The 8,654-nt window shown below is 39.8% G+C and overlaps 2 pseudogenes; both read left to right on the forward strand.

Annotated features, from left to right (window-relative positions):
- The first annotated feature begins 1,182 nt into the window (after window positions 1-1,182).
- On the forward strand, window positions 1,183-2,061 carry LOC149230178 (replication factor C subunit 3 pseudogene; annotated as a pseudogene).
- Window positions 2,062-6,282: 4,221 nt separating this feature from the next.
- Window positions 6,283-7,383, forward strand: LOC149230179 (replication factor C subunit 3 pseudogene; annotated as a pseudogene).
- The last annotated feature ends 1,271 nt before the right edge of the window (window positions 7,384-8,654 follow it).

Consider the following 8,654-nt stretch of genomic DNA (forward strand, 5'->3'; position numbering starts at 1 on the left):
GATTGTGTCAAAGAAGGATGGAACTTGCCAGATGTGTACAAGTTATAGGGCATTAAAGACCATCGGAGTCGCTCGACCATAAGGGAGAGGGATTTATCGCTCGACCATAAGGACCGGCAGGGGCTCGACTGATAAGGCTGCCATCGATTTATCGCTCAACCATAAGGTCCGGAGGCGCTCGACCATAGGGAGAGGATGCAGAGACAGGCTCGACTGTTAAGGATGCGTAAGCAGGTTCGACTGTTAAGGAGAGGACCTTTAGGTGTGTTATCACTCAAGAAAAATTTTAAATTTTTCACATCAGTTCGATTGTTTGTCAAAGGGTTGGTGTCAATTTTGGGTCTAGTCTTTTCATCTGGTTTTAGAATCTAAATAGTTTGAATAGGAGTCTTGTTAAGAGTATTGTTGGTATGTGTAAAGGGGTCAATTCTCTGTCTCAGTCTATCATTGGTCTCACATCTCACATGGATATCATATGTCCAAACTCGTTTCAAAGTTGAAATTGTCTAGGTGATTTCGTAGCGCATAATTCATATTTTGTACTCGCTGCGCTACGAAATCGAGGATTTGTCCTAATCCGTAGCCAATCTAACACAACTGTCATATCCATCAAAATCCATTATCAGTGATCAGCTTATACCCTTTGCCTGTCAATTCGACCGCTTATCCTTATCATTAGGTCATTAGGTGTCTTCGTAAGCCCAGATTGCAAGTTTCAAAAGAAGATATAGAATCTCGAAGCCTCAAAGTTCATGTAGCTGTGAGTTCATGCTCACACGTTGGTGGTCACAAATATGCTGGAAACCTTATAATATACGGTTCAAATGTTGATGGTGAAGTTACTGGTCACTGGTGTTTGCAGAGATCTAAGGGAGAGGTGTAGGAGCAATTACCTGTGGGAACCTCGTTTGAAAACAAAATGGGGAAAAGTTATTGGTCCTGCAGCCCACCGTGAATGGCAATGGACTGTTACAATGAGTAATGAGACAAAGGTGTTAGATGGCTGCAAAGTTAACGCCTGGTTGAGGTCCCTGTCTTGCATTTGGCAATTTTCGTGGTTGAGATTACGGCCAGAGATTAACAAAGGAGGCAAAAGCAGCTCACCCAGTGATTCAGTGATGGCGTGGTATCTGGCACTTGAAAGTGGTAAATTTGGTTTGAATGTTCTATGTCCTGGAGATCATGTTATATTGCCCGCAATCCCTCGCAGACGTCGCCGCTCATAAAGATATCATCGAAACAATTGATAGGCTGACGAGTGAGAACAAGCTGCCTCATCTCCTTCTTTACGGTCCGCCTGGTACCGGGAAGACATCAACTGTGTTGGCTGTCACACGCAAGCTTTATGGGAGTCAGTACCAGAACATGATCCTGGAGTTGAATGCTTCGGATGATCGGGGAATTGAAGTTGTTCGCAATCAAATTCAGGATTTTGCAAGCACTCAGAGTTTCAGTTTTGGTGCAAAGTCGAGTGTAAAACTAGTCTTGTTGGATGAGGCAGATGCCATGACAAAAGATGCTCAGTTTTCCTTGCGCAGGGTTATGGAGAAATACACAAAGAGCACAAGGTTTGCTCTCATCTGCAATTATGTCAATAAGATTATTCCAGCTTTGCAATCAAGGTGCACACGATTTCGGTTTGCTCCTCTTGATCCTGCCAATGTTACGGAGCGGCTACGACATGTCATAACTGAAGAAAGGCTTGATGTCACAGAGGATGGCTTGTCTGCAATAGTGAGGCTTAGCTGTGGTGACATGAGAAAGGCTCTTAATATTTTGCAGTCTACACAGATGGCTTCTCCTCATGTAACTGAAGAAGTTGTCTACCTGTGCACGGGGAATCCAATGCCCAAGGATATTGAACAAATATCATTCTGGTTGTTAAGTGAGTCGTTTACAAATGCTTATCACTACATTTCGGAAATGAAGACTAGTAAGGGGCTGGCCTTGCTGATGGTGTTGAATGTTTGGTGCAAGTTCAGTCAATATTATCAGAGGAGGCTAATATTGGGATATTACTTGAATATCTCGAAATTAGTTTTAATGATGCAACAGTTTTGAAAAGTAATCGACTACAAATGCCCTGCATCCCCGATTCTCCTGAAAGTCTTGCATCAAGTCACTCTTTTTATTTGTATTATATTTGTATTATTGTGCTCCATAGGTTACAATTATGTGCAATAAAGGATGTCGTTGAAGATATGCTCCAAGGCCTGAAGCTAGTTATGGCTGCTAAAAAACAATCATTATCCCTCTCAAGCAAAAAGATCAAAGCATTCAAATAGTGGATTGCTAAATGTTGGTGCTGTTAAGTTTAGTATCTGTGAGATTATTGCTGAAATTGAAGAGGAGCCAATTCAAGGTTGGCTTGATGAACATTACCGACTCATGAAAAATGAAGTCTGTGAACTTTCTGTATGGTTAAGGTTTCTAGACGAGGTTTTAAAATATGGCTCCATCTGTTCTGGTATTCCTAACCTCAAAGAATGTCATAACCAACGAAAAGCAGAGAAAATATCTTGAAGACACAGGGATAGACTTATCTGATCAGGTGGCCATTAGAAGATTGTGGGAAAAGCTTCATGAACAATCTTTTCCATTTACAGTCAATGGTATCCTCAGGAGCAATATCTGTTTCTTAAAAAGTTGCAAGCAAATCTTGTCAAAGGGATCAAGGGAGTAGGGTGCTTAAGCCATGAACAGTGGCGATCATTTAGCTATGAAAGGAAGACTGTGTTTTTGAAATTACACAGCAGTTTCGTAGCGCGCTACGAAACTGCTGTAGCTGCATGTTACAATTGAGTTGATCAATTATGATTGACAAAGCGGCAAATCCTTTTGAAAGATTTTGTCATCACACAGGTACATGAGAAAGGCTTACAGCACATCAAGGACGTGGCACTCCATTTTGGGTAATTAAAGGATAAAGAACATGGCTAATTACTTCCGAATATCTTTGAGGAAAACAAAGGCATAAAAACAGGGACAGTTTCCTGTTTCTCAGCAGAGGTAAAAGGATACGACGTTAAAGGCCAGCAAGCAGCTACAAACATCCATCACAGCCACCGCCAGAAGGGAACCAGATGTCAAAGAACAAGAACCATTGTAATCAAGGCTATTATTAGCATAACACGGTGTTAGAATCCTACTTAATTTAGATCTCTAAAAACTCCAGTCAACAGTCAGTTGTATTTATTAGTTAGTTAAAGGTTAATAGGTGTCAATAGAAGTAGTTTTCGAATTCCCCTCATGCTTGAGGAGGAATCTCGATCAGTTAGAATAAGAGCTCTATATATAGCTGAAATAGAAATGTAATCAGGGTTGGGAACACTTTATAACAGAGCATAGTATTTGGCTTATGTAAAGGACTCACTTTCAGTAATATAATTTTGATTTTACTTCTCAGGATTCATGAAGGATTTTTCATATTCAGAATGTGTGATGTTGTCTTCTTCTTAGTTTTGTTTACAGTGGTATGGATGTATAATCACTCAGAATTCACTGAATGTGCTCTGATTTCCTGTATGCATCTATAAACTGTGTGGTTCCTTATGAGTGTATATTCTGAATATTCAAATGCTGAATGCCCTGACTTCCATGTAAGGTCAAGATCTTTGTTGTATTGAAGTGTTGTTGACTCCATAGGCCCAATGGATACTTGTTTGATGTATTTCCAGCATTCATATTTGCCACAGTTGTTCTACAAGAGTTAGCCATCTTAGTTTAAATCAAAATCATTATTACACCCAGAGAGAGCCCTCTCAGGTTGAGGAGGCTAAGCCTCAGCCTAAAGCAGGTTTGAAATAGTTACTTGAAGTCTTCCTGGTCTGCAGCCTTCCAGGGCCTGATTTTGAGATAACATTTTGGTGCGTCTGCCGGGAGCCTGAAGTCTATTCATTCCCGAAATTAAGAGACTGAACTTCTGAAGGTAGCAGGAGCTCAGACATCATTTTGAGGCTGCAAAACTACCTTGGCGACTCCACACATCGAATAAGAAATTGGAAGGTGACTCCACTACTAAAAGATCAGTAGCTTGATGAAGTTACAAGATGAATTCCACTGCAAGAATGAATTCCAGGTATGCTCCTATGAATCGGTCTCATATCCCTGGTTTTCCAAATCCTATGCCAAAGGTTGATTGGTTAGAGGATCTTCCGATATTCAAAGATGAAAAGAAAGACAATGCTGCTCTTCATTTGGTTAGGTTTCATATGCATGTACGCAGTCTTAAGGTTCATTTCCCTGAAGATTGTCTCATGAGGATGTTTATGACCACTTTAGAAGGAAAAGCATGGTCTTGGTATAAAAGTTTGGAAAATGGTTCATTATATTCTCTTGCTGATTTCCATGATGTGTTTTATGACATGTATAAAGAGTGTCATCCCTCCTTATTGCTGGTCAAAGATTGTTGTAAACATTCTACGAGTTTTATTCAATATTTGGAGGATTGTTATGATGATGATGAATTTATGGATGAAGAAATTTTAGAGGTTGTTAATAACAATGCATTTCAACACCAAGAAGAAAGTATAACATCTCATGAAACGCAACATGAAGATCAGCAGGGGTTTATTTGTGAAAACCATGTTTCATCCTTTGACATGAATGAAAAGATGCAGCAGATTTGTCAGTCTTTTGATCATAAAGAATATGAAATTGATTGCAAACAGCAAGAAGAAGTACTGGAAGATAGCTTTTACGACCCTCAGGCAGAGGAAAAGGTTGGTTTTTTATGTCAAACTTCTCAGCAGCTTACAGCAATAAATGATCATAAGAAAGAGGAAAATTACATTGTTTGTAGGCAGCATTTAGAAAAGCAGTTCGATAGCATATCAAAAGAATCTTGTGTGGTTGAGAATCAGCTGTCTAAAGATGTAGAATGTTATGATGATCATCAACATAACCATGTATTCTTTGACCCTATAAGTGCATATATGGACAAGCTTTGCACTCCAGTCTTTCATTTTCATTTGCATTATGAAGATCAAATATATTATGAGTTGATGTGGTCATCTCACTACCATGGTTATTTTGTGGTCGGATGCAGTCAAGAGCCTCCAATATCAGATAAGACAATTGATTGGCTTTATTGGAGATATCATGTTGCTTGAACTACAAGTGGAGCTTGCAGCTGATAGGGTAGGTAGGTAGGTAAATGCAAATAAGCTCAAGGTTGACTGAGCATTTTACAGTAGATATAGATTTCTTTCTCCTACAGTGATCATCAAGCTTAAGCCCGAGGTGAAGGCCCAAGACGCTGGAAAGGGATGTTTGTCAAGCAAATTTCCGTTTGTAATAAAAAAAATAAAGCACTGGACCTACGAGTTCTTAGTGTACTACAGGAGCACACTATCCCAAGTGGAGCCACTGTTATCACTCAAGAAAATTTTTAAAATTTTCACATCAGTTCGATTGTTTGTCAAAGGGTTGGTGTCAATTTTGGGTCTAGTCTTTTCATCTGGTTTTAGAATCTAAATAGTTTGAATAGGAGTCTTGTTAAGAGTATTGTTGGCATGTGTAAAGGGGTCAATTCTCTGTCTCAGTCTATCATTGGTCTCACATCTCACATGGATATCATATGTCCAAACTCGTTTCAAAGCTGAAATTGTCTAGGTGATTTCGTAGCGCATAATTCATATTTTGTACTCGCTGCACTACGAAATCGGGGATTTGTCCTAATCTGTAGCCAATCTAACACAACTGTCATATCCATCAAAATCCATTATCAGTGATCAGCTTATACCCTTTGCCTGTCAATTCGACCGCTTATCCTTATCATTAGGTCATTAGGTGTCGTCGTAAGCTCAGATTGCAAGTTTCAAAAGAAGATATAGAATCTCGAAGCCTCAAAGTTCATGTAGCTGTGAGTTCATGCTCACACGTTGGTGGTCACAAATATGCTGGAAACCTTATAATATACAGTTCAAATGTTGATGGTGAAGTTACTGGTCACTGGTGTTTAAAGAGATCTAAGGGAGAGGTGTAGGAGCAATTACCTGTGGGAGCCTCGTTTGAAAGCAAAATGGGGGAAGGTTATTGGTCCTGCAGCCTACCGATGGCAATGGACTGTTACAATGAGTAATGAGACAAAGGTGTTAGATGGCTGCAAAGTTAACGCCTGGTTGAGGTCCCTGTCTTGCATTTGGCAATTTTCGTGGTTGAGATTACGGCCAGAGATTAACAAAGGAGGCAAAAGCAGCTCACCCAGTGATTCAGTGATGGCGTGGTATCTGGCACTTGAAAGTGGTAAATTTGGTTTGAATGTTCTATGTCCTGGAGATCATGTTATATCGCCCGCAATCCCTCGCAGACGTCGCCGCTCATAAAGATATCATCGAAACAATTGATAGGCTGACGAGCGAGAACAAGCTGCCTCATCTCCTTCTTTACGGTCCGCCTGGTACCGGGAAGACATCAACTATGTTGGCTGTCACACGCAAGCTTTATGGGAGTCAGTACCAGAACATGATCCTGGAGTTGAATGCTTCGGATGATCGGGGAATTGAAGTTCTTCGCAATCAAATTCAGGATTTTGCAAGCACTCAGAGTTTCAGTTTTAGTGCAAAGTCGAGTGTAAAACTAGTCTTGTTGGATGAGGCAGATGCCATGACAAAATATGCTCAGTTTTCCTTGCGCAAGGTTATGGAGAAATACACAAAGAGCACAAGGTTTGCTCTCATCTGTAATTATGTCAATAAGATTATTCCAGCTTTGCAATCAAGGTGCACACGATTTCGGTTTGCTCCTCTCGATCCTGCCAATGTTACGGAGCGGCTACGACATGTCATAACTGAAGAAAGGCTTGATGTCACAGAGGATGGCTTGTCTGCAATAGTGAGGCTTAGCTGTGGTGACATGAGAAAGGCTCTTAATATTTTGCAGTCTACACAGATGGCTTCTCCTCATGTAACTGAAGAAGCTGTCTACCTGTGCACGGGGAATCCAATGCCCAAGGATATTGAACAAATATCATTCTGGTTGTTAAATGAGTCGTTTACAAATGCTTATCACTACATTTCGGAAATGAAGACTAGTAAGGGGCTGGCCTTGCTGATGGTGTTGAGTGTTTGGTGCAAGTTCAGTCAATATTATCAGAGGATGCTAAAATTGGGATATTACTTGAATATCTCGAAATTAGTTTTAGATGCAACAGTTTTGAAAAGTAATCGACTACAAATGTCCTGCATCCCCGATTCTCCTGAAAGTCTTGCATCAAGTCACTCTTTTTATTTGTATTATATTTGTATTATTGTGCTCCATAGGTTACAATTATGTGCAATAGAGGATGCCGTTGAAGATATGCTCCAAGGCCTGAAGCTAGTTATGGCTGCTAAAAAACAATCATTATCCCTCTCAAGCAAAAAGATCAAAGCATTCAAATAGTGGATTGCTAAATGTTGGTGCTGTTAAGTTTAGTGTCCGTGAGATTATTGCTGAAATTGAAGAGGAGCCAATTCAAGGTTGGCTTGATGAACATTACCGACTCATGAAAAATGAAGTCTGTGAACTTTCTGTATGGTTAAGGTTTCTAGATGAGGTTTTAAAAGATGGCTCCAGCTGTTCTGGTATTCCTAACCTCAAAGAATGTCATAACCAACGAAAAGCAGAAAAAATATCTTGAAGACACAGGGATAGACTTATCTGATCAGGTGGCCATTAGAAGATTGTGGGAAAAGCTTCATGAACAATCTTTTCCATTTACAGTCAATGGTATCCTCAGGAGCAATATCTGTTTCTTAAAAAGTTGCAAGCAAATCTTGTCAAAGGGATCAAGGGAGTAGGGTGCTTAAGCCATGAACACTGGCGATCATTTAGCTATGAAAGGAAGACTGTGTTTTTGAAATTACACAGCAGTTTCGTAGCGCGCTACGAAACTGCTGTAGCTGCATGTTACAATTGAGTTGATCAATTATGATTGACAAAGCGGCAAATCTTTTTGAAAGATTTTGTCATCACACAGGTACATGAGAAAGGCTTACAGCACATCAAGGATGTGGCACTCCATTTTGGGTAATTAAAGGATAAAGAACATGGCTAATTACTTCCGAATATCTTTGAGGAAAACAAAGGCATAAAAACAGGGACAGTTTCCTGTTTCTCAGCAGAGGTAAAAGGATACGACGTTAAAGGCCAGCAAGCAGCTACAAACATCCATCACAGCCACCGCCAGAAGGGAACCAGATGTCAAAGAACAAGAACCATTGTAATCAAGGCTATTATTAGCATAACACGGTGTTAGAATCCTACTTAATTTAGATCTCTAAAAACTCCAGTCAACAGTCAGTTGTATTTATTAGTTAGTTAAAGGTTAATAGGTGTCAATAGAAGTAGTTTTCGAATTCCCCTCATGCTTGAGGAGGAATCTCGATCAGTTAGAATAAGAGCTCTATATATAGCTGAAACAGAAATGTAATCAGGGTTGGGAACATTTTATAACAGAGCATAGTATTTGGCTTATGTAAAGGACTCACTTTCAGTAATATAATTTTGATTTTACTTCTCAGGATTCATGAAGGATTTTTCATATTCAGAATGTGTGATGTTGTCTTCTTCTTAGTTTTGTTTACAGTGGTATGGATGTATAATCACTCAGAATTCACTGAATGTGCTCTGATTTCCTGTATGCATCTATAAACTGTGTGGTTCCTTATGAG

Source organism: Pinus tabuliformis, chromosome J (genome assembly GCF_031772625.1).
Source record: "Pinus tabuliformis cultivar Carrire ecotype Pingquan chromosome J, CPIR1, whole genome shotgun sequence".
In the NCBI taxonomy this organism is placed as follows: Eukaryota; Viridiplantae; Streptophyta; class Pinopsida; order Pinales; family Pinaceae; genus Pinus; species Pinus tabuliformis.